Below are 21,545 nucleotides of genomic sequence, written 5' to 3' on the forward strand. Positions count from 1 at the left end.
AGACGAAGTTATTGTTCGCTCTTTAACCGTACCGGGTAATGCGTTTAAAAAAAGTTAAATTTAAGAAAAGTGAAGGAAGGGAAAAGTAATACCAAAAATAGTTTAAGTTGCTGTTGCTCTCATCTCGAGAGCCAAAAAGCAACTGTTTAAGCGTCACACAATTCGGCACCACGTGTACTGTTAGGCATGGGCAAAGCTTCGATTAACAATCGATAAAAAACAATCGATATTGAAGGGGTTGTCGGTAAATATTGACTTACTCGAGATTTCAGAATTTTTACCTTTAGAATTTTTATTTTTTGTATTTCCTTTTTTAATTAAATTAAACTTTTTGATAAAATGGTTGTCTGCTCAAAAAATAATTGCATAGTTGCCACTAATGCGGTTGACTCCCATGATTATATTCTGTGTTGGTTGTGTGACAATGCGGTTCACGTTAAGTGTGCAGGTTACACAGGCAGAATCAAGGAGTCTATTGCTAAAGGTGGTGGCTTAAAATATGGATGTGATGCTTGCCGAGAGGTCGAGAATGAGATGCGCTCTTTCATGAGGCGGACTAGAGATAGTTTTGACACTTTAAGGGCAGGTTTTAATAAACTCCAAGCGGAGTTTACTGCGGTGGAGACTCAGTTCAGAAGTTTATCGCTTATGAATGAGTCTCCGAAACGTAAAAGGACCAGTCCTTGGGGTGTTTCTGCATCTGTAGACCCGCCAGCGTCTCTTATCGTCCCCGACCGGTCTCATGCACCGTCCACTCCTAATGTACAGCAATTGATTTCGTTTAAGAGCCCGGTTGTGAATGCTATTAGTAAGGAATTACCGGTATCACCTGGGAATGATCTCTTAAAAACGATGCCTATTGTAGTGTCCGATGTGTCCGGGCAATTACCCATTCCAATGGAAATTGCCGATAGTTCTAAAAGTATCGAGGGCCCCGTAAACATGTCGACTGCTGCAGTGGGTAACTTGTCCAACGTTACTGCTGCGGCTGACGCTTCGGGACCGCGGCCTCTCGTTGGCATACCACCAAAGAAACATATATTTGTTTCTAGGCTAGACCCTGTTGTCACATCTGATGATGTAATAGCCTATATTCGGAAGAAAGTTAACGTCTCGAATATTGCGGTGGAGAAGTTTAAATTTTCTTATTCTCGGGACATTTCGTCTTTTAAAATTAGTGTTTCTGCCAATATCTTCGACACTATATGTCGAGAAGATTTTTGGCCAAAGCATATAATAGTTAAGGAATATACTGTGAAAAAGAAAAATCGGAAACCGATTCGCTTGCCAACAACAACAACTAATACTAATCCTGTCACATCAGCATCTGCTGGTGTGTCAAAAAACTAGCTTCGTCCCTTAACCTGGGTTACCAGAATGTTAGAGGGCTGAGATCTAAACTTTCTAATCTCTTTGTAGATAGTCTTTCTTTTGAACATAACATTCTAGCTTTTACAGAGACGTGGCTAAAACCTGATATTGCTGATGCATCGGTTTTTTCCACAAACTTTTCTATATTCAGACGTGACCGGATTTCTCGTATAGGTGGTGGCGTTCTGATAGCTGTTGATGCTGCTTTATCATCTGAAATGATTCAATTTTCTAGTACCCAGGAGATTGAGTTTGTCGGTGTTAAAGTAAATTTTAAATCTTTTAATGCTTTCATTACTTGTTCCTATATTCCACCATTGTCAGACATGGCGGTATATTTAAATCATTTAGAGGCAATTCAGTTTGTCTCCTCTTTAGTTTCCAGTCAAGACTTGCTCATAGTTGTAGGTGATTTTAATTTACCCGCTTTAGCATGGTCACTAACAGATGAATCTACCACGTTGCTGCCCTCTTTGTCACATGACTTTATTGATGGCCTTCTAGGCTTATCTTTATCCCAAGTCAATCCCGTCTTAAATTCTAATAGAAAATCGTTAGATCTTATTTTTGTATTGGATTCTTCTTATTGTGAGGTTTCTAGGATCGAACCTTTTGTTCTTCCAGAAGACAAATTTCATCCTACATTAAATTTAAAAATTGATTTGCCCTTGCTTTCACCATTACTTGGTTCAAATGAGTTACCTCTAACTAGGTGCTTTCGTAAGACTGACTTTGCCAGCCTTAATGAAAACATTGCTACTACTGATTGGTCTTATCTGTACAATTGTAGAGATATGAACTCAGCTGTTCGTTTTTTCTATGATACTCTGAATTCACTCTTTGATATTTGTGTGCCTCTTGGTAGGCTGGAGCGGCTTAACAAACCTCCCTGGTTCTCTCGTGAGTTATCCAATTTGAAAAATGTGAAGACACGATATTATAAGAAGTTTCAAAAAACACGTCGTTCATCAGATTATGCTCTGTATACAGTCGCTCGTTCAAAATTCATGATGCTTAATACACAATGCTATAAGAATTATCTTCAGCGGTGTAAGCTTCAGTTTTCTTCCGACCCTAAACAATTTTATAACTTTGTTAATTCTAAACGTAAGACCTCTGTGCACCCATCTTTTTTGTCTTTTCAAAATAAAAAAGCAAGCACTGATCAGGCAATTGCCGATATGTTTGCGAGTTTTTTCAAAACAACTTATTCCTCAACGGAATATCGAGCAAGTCCGTATCCTTATCATTTAAAAAAGGCTAATTGCATTTTCAATCCAGTCATTGATGAAAGTTCTATTCTTAGCGAACTTAAATTAGTTAAACCTGTTTATTCTCCGGGGCCAGATGGTCTTCCTGGATGCGTACTCAGGTTCTGTGCAAACGCATTATGTAAACCCATTTTAAAATTGTTTCTATTGTCTGTCGAATCTTCCTCTTTTCCATCTATTTGGAAGGAGTCGTATATCATTCCTCTGCATAAAAATGGCAAAAAGTCCGAAGCCTCTAACTATAGGGGTATCTCAAAATTGTCCGCTATTCCGAAAGCTTTTGAGAAAATTATAACTTCTCAATTGCAACATTTTTGCAGTTCTATTATTTCACCATCCCAACATGGGTTTGTGAAACGTAGATCTACAACCACTAACCTTTTAGAATTTACATCAGTAATTATCAAGGGGTTTAAAAATGGTAAACAAACTGATGTAATATATACTGACTTTAGCAAAGCCTTTGATTCCGTTAATCATACCCTATTACTTTCTAAGCTGAGCGACATTGGGTTTCCACCCCTTTTCCTTTCTTGGGTTCGTGAATATTTAACAAATAGAAAACAGAAGGTACTTTTTAAGTCTTCTTTTTCCGCTTCCATTCCTGTGACTTCTGGTGTACCTCAAGGTAGTCATCTTGGCCCTCTGCTCTTCACACTATTCATTAACGATCTTCCATCAGTCATTGTTCATTCGCGTGTGCTTATGTATGCTGACGATGTCAAGCTTTGTCTTACTCATAAAGATACAGATTCATTTAGTCGGCTACAAGCTGATCTTAAAAACTTTCAATCCTGGTGCCAGTTTAATCTACTAAATCTTAACACTACCAAATGTAAGGTAATGACTTTTTTCCGTAACTCTCCTCAACTGGTCACTTATTTTCTAAACAATAGCCCTCTGGAACGTCTAAATAATATGAATGATTTGGGCGTACTTATGGACCATAAGTTAAATTTTAACACCCATATTTCCACCACGGTCGCAAAGGCCATGAGTGTCCTGGGTTTCATTAAAAGATGGTCAAAAGAATTTGATGACCCCTATACAACTAAAGTTCTTTTCACTTCGCTTGTCCGTCCTATTTTAGAGTATGGATCTTGCATTTGGTCACCTCAATATGAGTCGCACCAGATTAGACTTGAATCCGTTCAAAAGCAGTTCTTGTTATTTGCTCTTCGTGGCTTAAGCTGGGATCGCAATGTCAATTTGCCTTCGTATTCTAGTAGACTTCTCTTGATTAACCTTCCATCCCTAACTAACCGTAGAATTATGCTTGGTGTCATTTTTATGCACAAGCTCCTAATTGGTGATATCGACTCGCCTGAGTTATTAGCTCAGGTGAATCTGTCGGTACCATGTAGACGGAGTAGACATCCTTTGATACCTTTATCCCTTAGTCGTTGTTCTTCTAACTATGCTATGCATGAACCTTTTAGGGTCCTCTGCTCTGATTACAACCTTCTATTCCCTGTAATCGGCTCAGAGTTTTCTATTAATATGCTTAAAACATCTATCCTATCCCATTTAGTTAATAGATAGCTGTAGTATTATTTGTTTGTCTGTTTTTTCTATTGTGTACTTGTCCACGCGATTCGTGCCGTGCGTTATACGGCTGCACCCCTCGGTCGGTTGGGTGGGAGGTGGTGCTTGGGCTCGCGCGTAAAAAAAAAAAAAAAAAAAAAAAAAAAAGCGGAAATAATCGGCTAAAGCTGGATTTCAGTGTTGGCAAACGCCAAATATTAGGCGAATATTTTACTCAAATTATAAATTCGAGGAATATTCAGCTGCTCTGGCAGCCGAATATTGTATTCTGAACTATTTTATCATTATTATTTTTTATTATTAATTATTATACAAAATAATATAATAACTAACGGGTTAAGAGTGCTAGCTGCTAAGGCTATCGACTCGACCGTTAACTTATATCTTATTGAGTAAGTTATTTACATCTAGGAAGTTGATTACTAATTTTATGTTATTGGGTGTGGGTGAAATAAGAAGAGAGGTGGGTTGGGTTTGGCCAAATGGACAAATCCTTGAATTATGCAGTTGTGGGCAGGTATCCAATATGTGTTTGGTTGATAATTCTCCCTCGCATTTCGGGCATCTGGGCATAGCTTTTCCATTTAGCAGATGGTCGTGGGTTAAGGCGGAGTGCCCCGTTCTGAGGCGGGTGATGATATTGCAATGTTTTCTGTGGCATGAAGGTGGGTATCGGACTGGTTCCATGCTTGGGTTAAATTGTTTAAGCCTATGATCGTAACTGTCCCATTGAGTGATTTCCTTTTTTCTTAGTATATCCTTAATGTTGCGCCATAAGTCTTCTCTAACACCAGGGGTGACAGGAGTTTTATTTTGCTAGCGTGTTTTATGCAAAGATGTCGAATTTCACATATCAGGCTAGTTTGGTTGTATATGTTATTGACTGCATTGAGTATAGAAAGACTGTCGCTGCATACTATGAATTTGCCTTTGAGTTCGAGAGCGTGTTTAATTGCTTTAAGGATTGCAACCGCTTCGGCAGAAAATATTGAGAAGTATGAGGGGAGAATTCCAGATGAGACGAATGTTCCAGATTGGCTAACGACTGCGAAGCTCGTGGAGTCAATTGTTTTCGATCCGTCACTGTAAAGCCAGATCCAGTTGGGGACTTTTTCCGTTTCGGCAGCTAGCATTTGCTGAAATACATTTTTTGGTGTTTTTGATTTTTTTAATAAGTTGAGAGACGTGTTCACGGTGTGGCCCAGAAGTTGCCAAGGAGGAGATGGGCTGATTTTGTTCCAACGATATGGCATATCCAGTTGATGTTTTTTGAAGAAACTGGAACATCTGCGTATAGTAGACATGACTTTGAAACTTCGTCGCTGTTTAACCGTTGTATTGAACACTTTTAGCAGAATTTGGTTGGTCGAGCAGAGAATTTTAGGTATAAGCTTAAAAGACAGTTTCGCGGCTCTCGTCTGTACTTCAGGAAGCCCAGCTTCCGCTAAAAGGCTTTTCGTCGGAGTTGTGGGGAAGGCGCCAATGCTACGCCGTACTGCTGCATGGTATGCGGGGGAGAACAATTTGATGTTGGATGGCGCAAACCATCCAGTATTAGGGCTCCTGTCGCATGAATTAGAGATGTTGGATGGACAAGAGAGCGCTTAGACCCAAGAAACTTAATGATATTAAGGCGCTTGTTAAGGCTATCTCTAAGATTAAAACAATGTTGCTTAAGTGTAAGTCGACTGTCGAGTGTAAGGCCGAGAACTTTAAGACTAGATGTATATTCTAATGTTGTGTTATTTACAGTTAGAGTTGGATATGTACAACGATGTTTTTTACAAATATGAAATAATTTACATTTGTTTAAGGCAAGAGTGGCCCCTGAGAAATTACCCCATTCAACGATATCCATGAGTATTTGTTTAAAAGTAAGAAATAGTGAATTTGTATTTTTGCAGTTGCTGTATATTATAGCATCATCCGCGTAAACGGAGAGTTGTATTTTTTTGTGTTTTAGTATTATATTGTCTAGGGAGTGGAAGGCAATCATGAACAATACCACTGAGAGTGGTGATCCTTGTGGAATGCCGTTGTGTAATGCATAGAAATTAGTTAAAGTATTATTACCTCTAACACGGATGGATCGCTTGGTCATGAAAGCCTTCACTAGCCAGTAGCCAGAATGGTCACATGATTTTTGGTGGAAAGAGCATCTGACGCGTAATGATGGATATGCAATAGTGAGTCCATGGTACTGTGTTGTTGTTTGAATGCAGTTTGGTTGGGGCTGATAAGTTTATTTTTGCTAATAAACCACAAGATCCTTTTGGCAAGAATTTTTTCCAGTGTTTTGCTCAAGCAAGAGAGTAGGGATATGGGACGGAAGGATCATAATTCGTGGGAAGGTTTGTTTGGCTTAGGGATTGGGATTATTATGGCCGTTCTCCATGTATGCGGATAGCATCTAACATTTTGTTGTAAATTTCTAGCAATCTTTGCTTTCCTTCTATTGGCAAGTTTCGAAGCATAGGGTATGAGATGCGGTCATAACCAGGAGATTTCCCCTTAGCGTGCTGCAGGGATGTGATCTGAGCATCATGATACTTAGCATCTGCGGAAATGTGATTGGGCGAGTATGCTAGAGAGAGGAAGTTTTCTTTATTTACTTTATACACATTAGAGAAGTTTTCATCGCTGGAATAATTGGACCACATAGCTCCAAAAGCATTACCAATATCAACCGAATTTTGTAGCTCAACATTATTATCTCTGATGGATTTAAGAGGCCCTGGGAAAATTCCGATTTTAATTTGTTTATATCCGCCCATAATTTTTTTGTTGTGGAAAGTGGGTTAATGTTAGAAGTAAAATTGCAAAAAGAATCTCGTTTATCTCTAATAGCTTCTCTTTTAAACAGGGCTCTCGCTTTTTTGTAGGCTACTAAATTGGTGGAGTTTCGAATGGTTTTATAGTTATGCCAGAGAGTCTGCTTTTGTTTTCTAAGATCTTGGAGACTTGGGCTGAACCAAACATGGTTTCTTATCTGTTTTTTAGGATTGCTTTGTGGAATGGATACGTTGGCTTCGTAATTCTGGCAACGAAGAGGTTCAAGTCGTTGGTCGAAGGGAACTGGAAGTGTTTTTTATAAACCGATTGGAAGATATTGCAGTTGGCGTAGTCAGTTTTGAACCTAATTATAGGTGGAACCTTTTCAGGTTTTAAATGAGTCAGAAGGTTAATAGTAATAGGAAAATGATCGCTCCCGCGTAAATTTTGGGAAATGGACCATTTGCTGTATGGTACTAGCGATACGGAAGTCATACTCAGATCAATGTTAGTAAAAGAGTTGTGAGTTGAATGGTGGGTGGCAGAGCCGTCATTTAAAATAGCTAAGTTTGTTTTGACTATGAGATCTTCAACTTGATAACCTTTGGGATTGTGAGAGCTGGACCCCCCAAAGAGGACTCCAAGCATTGAAGTCCCCGACATAGACTATAGGCTTAAGAGCTGACTCTACAATATTTATTAAATCTGAGGCTATTAGTCTTTGGTTGGGGGGTATATAGGAATTAAATATTATAATATTAGGGTGGGATAAAACCTCGATGCCCATGGAGCAAGTGATCGAGATTATGTTGAGAGTTTTGTGTGGGATGTTTTGACGTATAAGTATACCCACGCCATGCTTCGCATGGTGATTGGGAGAGTTATTGAAAAAATAACCAATAAATGGTTTGGGAGTTGCAACATTAGTATTGTTAGATTTGATATTAGTCTCTTGTAGGCATATAATATCCGGTTTTGCTTGTTTAATTAATACTAGATCGATGTAATTGTTGAAATAACCGTTTATATTCCATTGCAGAATTGTAAGGGTCATTATTTGGAAGGCGTAAAGTGGATACTATATGCAGTGGAAAAAGTTTATATCTAATTACGTATCAGAGTCCTCCATAGACTCTTCTGATGTGGTGTTATATTCTTTTTGAGTTAAATTTGTGGAGGTAGTTGGGAGGTTTGTGTTAGAGAATTTGGTAATTTTGTTAGTTTGGGGTTGTTTTAAATATTCAGTGGTTTTAGGCGAGCAGCCCAGAGTAGCATAGTCAAAATCGGCTGATGCGTTTTTGTTATTTTCGTGTTGTTTTTGCTGATAAGATAGCGGCATAGAGGTGTTTGATGATGTTGTTGTTGTTCCTTCATTTGTGACAGTAATTGTCTTATCTTTGCTTAGTTTGTTGTGATTTGGGCTTGAGTTGTAGTTTTTGTTGTTATTTTGATCAGATGTTTTTTCGTTTCTATTGTGTCCAGCCATCGTCACTGCAGCGTAGGAAGAAGGGTTGGATTGCTTTGTTGTTGTTGCATTGAAGATTAACTTAGCTTCGCGCATTGTACATTTTTTTGCTGTCTTAATTTTCAAAATTTCTCTTTGCTGCTGATATTTGGGGCATTGGCGAGAGTAAGATGGGTGATCTTCTGAGCAGTTGACGCATTTCGTTTGTGTGCAGTTATCAGGCGAATGGGGAGGTAAAGCGCAATTACCACAAAGTGGTTCATTATTGCAGTGTTTAGCTGTATGGCCAAGCAGCTGGCAAGTTTTACACCTCATTGGGTTTGGTATATAAGTTAACACAAGTCATCGGCCTAAATTCTGCATGGGCAGCAAACCTGCAACTATATTTCTGCTTCCCATGCAATCGCTTCTCCGCTGACAACGCTACACGCGCGGACGTCGCGACGAACTTGATCCATGCAGCATAATTGCTGACACAGCGATTATAGGTCAGGGCTAGCTTAGCATAAGAACACTTTGTACTTTTAGTTTTAGTCTTTTATGTACAAATAAACGGAATCGGTCGATCCAAATTAGTTAAAGAACTATATTAACTTATACATCTGACGCAACAGTTATTGACGGACAGACAGAATTTAAGTAAAATGAGAGCTGATCAGCAACAGAGTCGTCTCACCCAATTGGCTACAGATGAGCGTCTCCTATATGAGATCTATGTTACCATTCAACAGACTGAAGATGAGTGTACCGATGCACCTGATAAGTTTTAGGATCCCGTGATGGATACTTTGCTGCTCGATCCAATGGTCGGTCTTACCCTCCGGCACTGTTAGGATCGTGCTATTATCACATGACCTTTGCTTAATAGCTGCACAGATCCTTTTATCGTCAGGCCCTCAACGAAGAGATGTTGATACCAAATATTGAGCTAAGCAGTGCATCGATGCATGGCGTGTAGAAAGGCGTGGCGGATTAAAAGTTAAGGACCACGAGCGGTGAGTGTAATTCAGGGTTTGAAAACTGCGAAAACTGTCGACAGTTTTTCTGTGTGCTGAGGCTTCTGCTTCGAAAACTATGAATAGTCGAAGCAAAAAACCGAAATCAGAAAATCTGACAGCAAAAGCAGAAGCAAAAAGCCGATTTGCCATATTATAACAACACACACAAGGGACCATTTGTGGTGTATGCAGACAGAGTAGATGAAAATAACAAAGAGAGCAGTAAATGCAGATTACCAATTAATCCATTAGAGCTAAATGAAGTTTTGTTTAAACTAAAAGTCAAAGACACAATAGCTGTCAATAAAATAGTATATGGACGTTGCAAGGTAGAATTTTAATCGCCCAAGTTACTAAAGCATTTCCTATACAAACCTGGAATCATATTCCAGATCCCCACAAGATTCGCAGACGAAGAACTTAAGGAGTATATCTCAGCACCAGTGGACATACACGAGATTATTCGTGTGCGTAGAAAGGAGAAGGACAATCTAGTTGCAACATCTAGAGTTAAAATAGTTTTTAAAGGATCTCAAATACCAACAGAAATAACTTTCCTATAGTCAAAAGTTCCAGTAAGTCCTTTTGTACCTTTTAGTCAATGCTACAGATGCTTCAGATTTAATCACTTTGCGCAGCACTGCAAACAGTTAGACCAAAAGTGCAGCAAATGCTCACTGTCACATGATAAAGAAGAAACCTGCACACAAACTATTTGTATCAATTGCAAAGAAAACCACCAAGCTACCTCAATCGACTGCCCAGCTCGCAAGAGAGCATTTGCCATACAGAAATGTATGACAATGGAGAATCTATCCAGAAATGAGGTAAAAATTAGATATCCAGCTCTTTTCCAAAGACAAAATACGATAGGCACTAATGATACAACACAGTTTGCCATTCCAACATGGCAAAAGACATCTACAACCCCAATTCTGCAGAACAACACAAAATTATCAACAGAACAACTACACGCTCACATCACATACAATAAAACATTAGGAAACATGCAAAACAGACGAAACGAAGAGAGAAGCTCTTCTGAAACAATGAGTACCTGGAAAGCGACTCTAAATGAACACAAAATTACTTTAAATGAGAAATAACACACATGCAAACAACAGATTTAAACCAACACTCCCACCCATTACATCCCAATCTAATCAGCTTACTGACAGCCCCTCTGCTCTTGAAATGGCAGAAGAAGGCTAATCACAGCTGGCTATAGACATCTCCTCATTTATAACTAATCCGAACATTCAACTAAATTCAGACCACCATAAATTTTTAGAGACACTAAGAAATAGAATCGCACAAACTAACACAAAAATAGATAGGTATTATAAAAATAAACCAACTTAATTCAATTCAATCCTTAATCCTTACTTAGTGCCTTACACTTAACATCTTATTATAATAGACATATGAAGATTCTACAGTACAATATACAGAGCTTAACACATAACAATAATAAACATCTACTAGAAATATTTTTAATAAACAACGACATTGATATAGCGATTATATCTGAAATCTGGGTTACAAATAATGCTAATTGTAGTTTAGCGAATGACAACTTTATTTGCAACCCCAGAGCAGATGGATATGGTGGAGTAGGCATACATATATCTAAAAAAATATATAAAATTTACGCAATTAAATTGCATTAGTGAAGTAGAGGTAATTTCAGTGTCCACTAAGAAAGTTTTAATGATGATCTTTTTGAGAAAGGATGCAAAGATATTCTAATGAGGGCAAACCAGACTAATGGTTTAGCAATCATAGGAGGAGATCTTAACGGCAAATCACAAATATGGGGAAACACTATTCAAAATAATAATTTTATACCATACACCCATAGGGTGAAATGGTATATTAAAGTCGCCAAAATGTATGTAACAGGCAGAAGGAAGCTTCTGCGACCCTATAAAGTATATATAAAACTGTTTTTCTTAAAAAGTATAATAGCTAGAGACATCAAATTTGGTATGCAGACTAGTTTAATAAACGCACAGAAACTGGCTATTTAAAAATTTTGCCAAGCCCACTTCCGCCCGCGCAAATTAAACAAAACTGATTTTATCAAAAACGAACAAAGCTAAAGTCACCAAATTTAGTATGTATACTAGCTTAGTATGCGCGCAGAGTATATATATATTTTGCCACGCCCACTTCCGCCTCCATAATTTAGAAAAAACCGATTTTTTGACTATCGCATTCAAATTCGTCAGACTAATCTTATCTATGTATTTCTAGAAACTAGAAACGTGCAAAATATGCGTATGAACGTATGTTAGTAAGCGGTCCACAAGGCCAGAATTGGCCGTTGGCTAGTGGCGGCGCTAGAGTGCTCGTGTGTTCGTAGAGTGAGCGAGATAGCACATATTATAAGACATGTAAAAACAATTTAATAGACAAACATTTGGTTTTCGAAATTTGAAATATTTGTTTCACCTGGTGTATGGTATACCCAAGTCGACTCGTCGACTTACTTACTTCATTATAAATGATCTTCCATTGGTAGTGACACATTCTCGTGTACTTATGTACTCGGATGATGTTAAGCTTTACCTCAGTTTTAAAGACAAGTCTTTAAAGTCTTCTTGCCTGCTTCAATCCGATCTTAATGACCTTGGTGTGAAACCAATCCATTAAACCTCAACGGCTGTAAATGGAAAGTTATGTCTTTTTATAGATGCACTCCATACTTAGCAACTTATTATCTAAATGGCACTCCCTTAGAGCGGTTAGATATTATCAATGACTTGGGTGTTCTTATGGACCATAAGATAACTTTTAATCCTCATATTTCTGCTACAATTAGTAAAGCTATGAATGTTCTTGGATTTGTGAAACGATGGTCAAAAGAGTTTGACAATCCGTACACAACCAAAATTCTGTATACTTCATAAATCCGTCCTATCTTAGAGTACGGATCCTGCATATGTTCACCTCAATATGAGACGCACCAAAGTAAAATTGAATCTGTGCAAAATCGCAATGTCAATTTGCCATCATACTCCAGTAGGCTTCTTTTAATCATCAATCTTCCTTCTTTAATTAATCGTAGAATAATGCTTGGTACTATTTTTATTCACAAACTTTTAATTAAAGAAATAGACTCTCCTGAGCTATTGAACTAGTTAAACCTATCTGTACCTACTAGAAATTTTATTCCTCTATCCTTGAAACACTGTACTTCTAACTATTCCCTGCGTGAACCTTTTCATGTCCTATGTTCTGATTACAATCTTCTGTATCCCGTAATCAAATCAGAAGCCTCTCTTCCCCTTGTAAAAACCTCTATCTTAGCACACTTAGCTCGTAATTAGCTGTAGCAAATAATATTTTATCTGTTTGTCCGTTTTATTTGTATTTGTCCACGCGATCGTGCCGTGCGATATTCGGCTGCGCCCCACGGTCGGTCGGGCGGGAGGTGGATAGCTCTCTGCTTGGGCTCGCGCGAAACAGGATATGTCCTGGTGTCAAATGGGCCGCTTGTACGTTATTCGCATTTTAAGCGTCAACATCGAGACAATACATTTGGTCTTCAAAATTTAAAATACTTGTTTCACCTGGTGCATGGTATACCGAAGTCGGCGAGACGACTTACTTACAGTACAGTCCGTTAACAGTGTTACATTTGGATGTAGACCCCTAGTTACCCCAAAGGGTATATGAATTAAAGGCATTACAGGCTTTCCATATTCTTACTTCAATGTGTTTTATGAAATAGAGTGAACTGCACCGTATATTTTGGGTTGGAGAATTTTACTGCTGATCACATCCGGAAACCTTCCATTGACGAGGATGACTACTACGTCATCGGCATGGGCGACACCTCCTTGGGTTGTGTCTCTGCTTACGTTTCGAGTGAATGTAGGGCCTAAATTGTAGAGTAAAGTGAGATGTTATCTTCCTGTGTTTGAACAGCTGTTAACATTATGTGAGCCGAGTGCAGATAGAACTTTCGATGTCCAGAAAGGTCGCATTGATGTATCCTTTATACTGCAGTGAGGATGAGTACGACATCATGCGCAAAGTAGTCTCCTCTCGAATGCTCTTTGGCAAGCACCTTCCACAATCTCGCTCTTTTATTACAATGACTTTATTTTCATCGCTGTGCAAATCTCTAATTTAAGCTTCCTCCGAGACGTTTGTATGCTTCCCGAACCTTCATCCTAAACGATTCAAGGATATAATTGAAAATTGAGTTATTTCCTCTCAATTCATTTCAATTACCCCATAAGATAGCGGGAGTAGTAGGTAGGCTTAGTTCTAAACAAAGATTAAATTATTATAGATGCTATCGGTAATCAATTTTGCTGATCTGCCAGTCGGTACCAGTGACTCCGAAAATAATTCCAACATCAAGTGCTTAAATGCAGTTCAATCCAAAAATAATTAAAATTAAGTTTAACAATACTTTGTTCCATTCGTGTTTTGATAGAAGTGCAATATTATCCACAATTTGGTTGAAAATCACCTACAATTGCTTTTGACATGGATTTCTTGGATTACTGGATTACTTGTATATATTCAAAGGGTATTCTTAGGGAGGGAAAAAAATAGGATGATGATTATTTGGATCACAATGGATTTGAAAGGATTGAGGATATTATTTTAAGTAGAATGACTAACCAGGCGTCAAAACTAGGGGGCGTTAAATTTCTTAAGAATTCAAATCAAAATGTATTACAACCAGAGGGCCGGGGCTATTCGATTTGTCAAAGTAGAAGTTCTTGAACCAACTATATTAACGGCATGTGCTATATCTCATAATAAACAAACTGCGCCGATTCAAGAGCCGAGTAGCAAATTCCCATCAGGCATCTTTCTCTGTTAACATTTTCGTTTATCGTATTCATATATCGTATTTTGTTGAAATTGAATCGAAACTTGGATAGCTCCTGTTGGCGGCAGTGTGCTCTCTCTGTGGGCAATATTCGCTAGGGGGCGGTTGGGGAAAAGTAGTTGAAATCATTTGCGTACATTTAGGCTGACTTTTTAATTGGTTACCAAACTATTTAAACCTATTTACTTAAGTTACTCGGGCCCAAAACGCGCTTTAACTACACTCCTCGAATACTCCTCGATTTTATAATTCAATATTTTAGGTACGGCGTCGGCCACTTGATATCCTGCCGTAGAGATCTTTTGGGTTAGTTTAAAATTACAAGTTTTTTTTTTTACAAACTCTGTCGCTGAATGTGATTCTAGTCATTAATAGGTAAGTTGTTTGGTGAAACCGCTTCACTCTAGAGCCTAGACAGCCTACGTTTCTATAGTCTGCGAAGCTTATAGAAAATTGCTTCAGCAGACGGCAGAACTTTTTGTTGTTACAGGCGGATATACCCTTGCAGAGGATGTTATGAAATTGGTCAGATGTTTGTAACGCCCAGAAGGATACGTTTCCGACCTCATAAAGTGTATATACAATTGCGAACTTAAAAATAGCACCACTTGCTGAGGTCACGTGTTCAAAGGATTCCTAAGCATAGTTTAAGGTTCAAGGAACGTTTGAATACGTTTTTGAACGCTTACATTTGCTACTAATGGAAACAAAAAATAATTATATTATTATCCAACGTTTTGAAAGTTTTTTATAAAACTTCTTAAAAAACTCAACAAATGTCCGAAACTAAAAATAGCACCACTTGCAGTCATATTTAGCAGGATTGCAATATAAAATATCAAAGAAGTTAAATTCGGCTATGCCGAAGCTTATATACCCTTGCAGTCCTTGACAATAATAATTTTACAACTCAATTCATCAATATACAAACAAAACAATTTTACTCTTCAAACTACAATTTGTTCTTCTTCTTCCCTCATTCCCCAAGCAAAGCAACGCACTCATACACATACAGTTTATGTAGCGTTGCGTCTGCGTGTGTATGCATGTGCTCTGTTGATTTGATGATGACGTAGTATGCAGCAAGCAGCGCTGCCGGCAGCGATTGAACCGATTTATATTGACTGTAACTTGTGTTCTATTTATCCGATCGGATTGAAATTTGGGATGGGATCTCATGTTTTATATCCAATACTATCACATTAGCAAATTTCATGGGGAAACTACAATAGCAGGTTCTAATCTTCCTCTTGGGTAATTGACATCATTGTTGAACTTAAAGTAGACTTCAAATTCGATGATGAATCTGCACTTTCTGGAGCAGAACTATAAGCTGATGGGATGAAATTCTTAGGCTGTTCCTTTTATGCAGCACGTAAGCCTAACTCTGTTACTAACATTTGCGAATTCTCGAATTGTACAGGGCCATGTTGCTACCTGTTCAAGCCGAAAAGGTGAAGATATGTCCATTAGCTTCGATCAACTGCCATCCGTACCGGATCAACAACGAGTAGAAACAAGTGAAAATTCAGGTCTGAATTCACGGTGAGAGACTTCAGAGTAAGCGGGAACCGGATGCAATACGATAAATACAAGTTGTAACTAAAAAAAAGTATTTAAGAAATAAAATTTTAGAATTAATTAGACATTGTTATATAATGTAGAGATAGTTGATTGTTGGCCATAACTGTCATGGTTTGCAACCGTAATTTAATTTAAAAGTCGAAGTTATTGTTCGCTCCTTAACCGTACCGGGTAATGCGTTTAAAAAAAGTTAAATTTAAGAAAAGTAAAGGAAGGGAAAAGTAATACAAAAAATAGTTTAAGTTGCTGTTGCTCTCATTTCGAAAAAAAGCAACTGTTACAGCGTCACACAATTCGGCACTACGTGTACTGTTAGGTATGGGCAAAGCTTCGATTAACAATCGATAAAAAACAATCGATATTGTAGGGGTTGTCGGTAAATATTGACTTACTCGAGATTTCAGTGTTGAAAAATGGAAAAATCGGCTAAAGCTGGATTTCAGTGTTTGCAAACGCCAAATATTAGGCGAATATTTTACTCAAATTATAAATTCGAGGAATATTCAGCTGCTCTGGCAGCCGAATATTGTATTCTCAACTATATTTGTTCTATAAAATCAAGAAATATTGTAAACTCAACTATATTTTCGTTTGTTGAGAATAGTACGAACAGCGTTTTGGACCCAAGTAGCTTAAGTAAATATTTGCCAATTTTATTTTTTTTTTTTAGTTTGGTTATCTATTTTAATTATTCTTCATCCGAATCAATTAAAAGCGTGATGGCTGCAAATTATCTTTTACATCTTCTTTGTGTTTCGTGGGGTAAAAGCTTGGGAGTTAGTGGCGGATTGTCATAACTGTACATGCAAATCTTTTTATCAAAGTGTTTCTTATCATATGGATGTGGATTAATGGATTATGGTGCCATATTGTGGGAGCTAAAATATTCCAATTTAATAATTGTTTTCTGAGTTTTGCGTAGATGGTCTTATGTTTTATGTTTGCCAATGCCAATACTCTAGCATTTTAATTACAAATAGTTGCCATTAAAAAAATGTATTGTTGCTCCTTTAAGCAAAACACCTTCCGCTACAACTTTCTCCCAAAACTTTGCGCGAACTCCTAAGGCCTCAAAGGATATTCATAAGAAAGGACAAACATTCATTCGTTTCTTAGAGTCACACACATTTGAGTCAAAAAGGCTTCACACACACACACAAGAGGCCAAAAAGGCTTTCATGCCATTACATTTCCACCGAAATTCAAGATCGTACCTGAATCTCAAGAACTAAAGCTGATCCTAAAAAACTGATCGCAGATTCCGGATTAGCTGGATTATAAATCAATAACAATATGCGATTTGTCCTGTGTTTTAACATGATTTTCAAAAAAGTTTTATGTCTTCTCTTGTTCGTTTTTTCTCAGAATACTTCTGGCATATTATGGTGTACCACATGGAATTTACCAGTTTTGCCGAAGAATCAGGAGACCATTTTTCCTCGAACACCCACACGGTCGATTGTTGCTTTGTTTATACCTATAAAGATGCATTGGAAAATTTGACCTTTTTCTTTTGCCAAGTTTCCATTTGCCAAAAACATAACCTCGTCTGGACCACAGTTCAATGGAAAATACAGATTGCACCTTGCAACACTTTCAATTAGTGTTGCCTAGGCCAGATATATACACATTTAGCAGCCCTCGTAACGATTGAACATTTTCAAAACAAAGCAAACACAATGAATTGTGTCAAGAGAAACTTATTCTAGTTTTATAAGTTATAATAAACAATTCTCAAATGAAAGGTGTTTCCGTTCACGTTCACATTAAATCTTTCCATAGTTTACACATTTATACATAAATTCAAATAAATATTTATCCATAAAATTATACACAATTTCACAAGTACAAAGAAGTATGGGTAGACACAAAAAGAAAAACTGCACACTAAACTGAAATTACACTCACCGCGCGTGGTCCTTTTATTCGTGGTCCTTTTATTCCGCCGCGCCTTTTTGCACGCCATGCAATGATGCACTGCTTAGCTCAATATTTGGTATCAACATCTCTTCGGTGAGGGCCTGACGATTAAAAGGATCTGTGCAGCTTTTAAGCTAAGGTCATGTGATAATAGCACGATCCATAACAGTGCCGGAGGGTAAGACCGACCATTGGATCGAGCAGCAAAGTATCCATCAAGGGATCCTTAAACTCATCAGGTGCATCGGTACACTCATCTTTAGTCTGTTGAATGGTAACATAGATCTCATGGGCTCGTAGCGTTAACGCCTTACAGTGCTCCACCTCAAAGGCTGAGCTTAGCGCTAGAGGTTTGATTCTTATTAAGGCCGCCTCATTGCAGATACGCACATCAAAGGAACGCTCATCGGCAGCCAAGGCCTAAGCGAATCTATCACAGTCCAAGCGGAGATATTTATCAAAGATCTAAGTAAACTACGCGGCTCCCAACCCTATTTCGATGAATTCCTTACTTTCAGATCTTAGCATTTGCGGCCAGTTAATTGTATTAGATTAAAAATTAAGCATACAACTAAGTTGATCGACCAACTTAGCGCGCCAAATTGTTCTTTGATGTCACTAGTTAGATAGTGTAACAGATCAACGCTAATCTGCAGCCAATTGGGTGAGACGACTCTGTTGCTGATCAGCGCTCATTTTACATAAATACTGTCTGTCCGGCAATAACTGTTGCGTCAGATGTATACGCTTCAAGTTCTCCAAGGATTCATCAGCATATTGGCGAATTTTACAAGCTGATTGCCCACACGCGATTCACAGATGACTGCCTGACGACAAATAGGACCTTTCCACAAAGATTTCAACAAATGGCTAATATGGTATTTTATTTTAAACTTATCACAGAATTCTGAGCTTTGACTTGATGTCGTTTCTTTCTTCTAGAATCTCAGAGCTTACCAAGGGGACCGAGTTAGTTTAAATAATCAGATGCGAGGCACACTCATGAGTCAATAGCCATGTGATAATTGAATAATCAACACCCTGGCGTAAATCCACAATGGCATTCTGCATCGTAAACAATATAAATTCAGCTATATCATCGTTATACCATTCGTGCAGTGCGGAAAGCGCATCACTCGGTGTGGGTTGCTGCAGAGGAAACTGGGATATACATAAATGGCCCTTCAATGGGCCGACCGTTAAGTTGGTACAACATAAATTCGCAAACAGTGGAATAGAATTCAAGGCATCGTTGCAATAATCCAGAATCCAAAAATGTATTCTTACTGCAAGTTGGATCCATTGCTTCTCCCAACGCTCTGGGAAATAATTATGTAGTATAACGATTGGGATAACGGGAATTAGCCCAAACAAAACTGATTTTCTCGAAAACCAACAAAGCTAAAGTCACTAAATTTAGTATGTACACTGGCTTAGCATGCGCGCAGAGTATATATATATTTTGCCACGCCCACTTCCGCCTCCATAATTTAGAAAAAACCGATTTTTTGACTATCGCATTCAAATTCGTCAGACTAATCTTATCTATGTATTTCTAGAAACTAGAAACGTGCAAAATATGCGTATGAACGTATGTTAGTAAGCGGTCCACAAGGCCAGAATTGGCCGTTGGCTAGTGGCGGCGCTAGAGTGCTCGTGTGTTCGTAGAGTGAGCGAGATAGCACATATTATAAGACATGTAAAAACAATTTAATAGACAAACATTTGGTTTTCGAAATTTGAAATATTTGTTTCACCTGGTGTATGGTATACCCAAGTCGACTCGTCGACTTACTTACTTCATTATAAATGATCTTCCATTGGTAGTGACACATTCTCGTGTACTTATGTACTCGGATGATGTTAAGCTTTACCTCAGTTTTAAAGACAAGTCTTTAAAGTCTTCTTGCCTGCTTCAATCCGATCTTAATGACCTTGGTGTGAAACCAATCCATTAAACCTCAACGGCTGTAAATGGAAAGTTATGTCTTTTTATAGATGCACTCCATACTTAGCAACTTATTATCTAAATGGCACTCCCTTAGAGCGGTTAGATATTATCAATGACTTGGGTGTTCTTATGGACCATAAGATAACTTTTAATCCTCATATTTCTGCTACAATTAGTAAAGCTATGAATGTTCTTGGATTTGTGAAACGATGGTCAAAAGAGTTTGACAATCCGTACACAACCAAAATTCTGTATACTTCATAAATCCGTCCTATCTTAGAGTACGGATCCTGCATATGGTCACCTCAATATGAGACGCACCAAAGTAAAATTGAATCTGTGCAAAAGCAATTTCTGCTTTTTGCTCTTCGCGGTCTAAATTGGGATCGCAATGTCAATTTGCCATCATACTCCAGTAGGCTTCTTTTAATCAATCTTCCTTCTTTAATTAATCGTAGAATAATCCTCGGTGCTATTTTTATTCACAAACTTTTAATTGATGAAATAGACTCTCCTGAGCTATTGAACCAGTTAAACCTATCTGTACCCCGTAGACCTACTAGAAATTTTATTCCTCTATCCTTAAAACACTGTACTTCTAACTATTCCCTGCATGAACCTTTTCGAGTCCTATGTTCTGATTACAATCTTCTGTATCCCGTAATCAGATCAGAAGCCTCTCTTCCCCTTGTAAAAACCTCTATCTTAGCACACTTAGCTCGTAATTAGCTGTAGCAAATAATATTTTATCTGTTTGTCCGTTTTATTTGTATTTGTCCACGCGATCGTGCCGTGCGATATTCGGCTGCGTCCCACGGTCGGTCGGGCGGGAGGTGGATAGCTCTCTGCTTGGGCTCGCGCGAAACAGGATATGTCCTGGTGTCATATGGGCCACTTGTACGTTATTCGCATTTTAAGCGTCAACATCGAGACAATACATTTGGTCTTCAAAATTTAAAATACTTGTTTCACCTGGTGCATGGTATACCGAAGTCGGCGAGACGACTTACTTACAGTACAGTCCGTTAACAGTGTTACATTTGGATGTAGACCCCTAGTTACCCCAAAGGGTATATGAACTAAAGGCATTACAGGCTTTCCATATTCTTACTTCAATGTGTTTTAACAAATAGAGTGAACTGCACCGTATATTTTGGGTTGGAGAATTTTACTGCTGATCACATCCGGAAACCTTCCATTGACGAGGATGACTACTACGTCATCGGCATGGGCGATGGTCTTCACTGGGCCCATATTTCACGTTCGTAGGGCAAGACTCCTCCTTGGGTTGTGTCTCTGCTTAGGTTTCGAGTGAATGTAGGGCCTAAATTGTAGAGTAAAGTGAGATGTTATCTTCCTGTGTTTGAACAGCTGTTAACATTATGTGAGCCGAGTGCAGATAGAACTTTCGATGTCCAGAAAGGTCGCATTGATGTATCCTTTATACTGCAGTGAGGATGAGTACGACATCATGCGCAAAGTAGTCTCCTCTCGAATGCTCTTTGGCAAGCACCTTCCACAATCTCGCTCTTTTATTACAATGACTTTATTTTCATCGCTGTGCAAATCTCTAATTTAAGCTTCCTCCGAGACGTTTGTATGCTTCCCGAACCTTCATCCTAAACGATTCAAGGATATAATTAAAAATTGAGTTATTTCCTCTCAATTCATTTCAATTACCCCATAAGATAGCGGGAGTAGTAGGTAGGCTTAGTTCTAAACAAAGATTAAATTATTATACATGCTATCGGTAATCAATTTTGCTAATCTGCCAGTCGGTACCAATGACTCCGAAAATAATTCCAACATCAAG

The 21,545-nt window shown here is 38.3% G+C and overlaps 1 pseudogene; it reads right to left on the reverse strand.

Annotated features, from left to right (window-relative positions):
• LOC137581662 (ubiquitin conjugation factor E4 B-like) overlaps positions 1 to 20,986 on the reverse strand; it is a 37,071-nt pseudogene extending 16,085 nt beyond the window's left edge.
• Positions 20,987 to 21,545: the final 559 nt, after the last annotated feature.

This window comes from Drosophila tropicalis, unplaced genomic scaffold (genome assembly GCF_018151085.1).
Source record: "Drosophila tropicalis isolate 14030-0801.00 unplaced genomic scaffold, ASM1815108v1 contig_854, whole genome shotgun sequence".
Lineage (NCBI taxonomy): Eukaryota > Metazoa > Arthropoda > Insecta > Diptera > Drosophilidae > Drosophila > Drosophila tropicalis.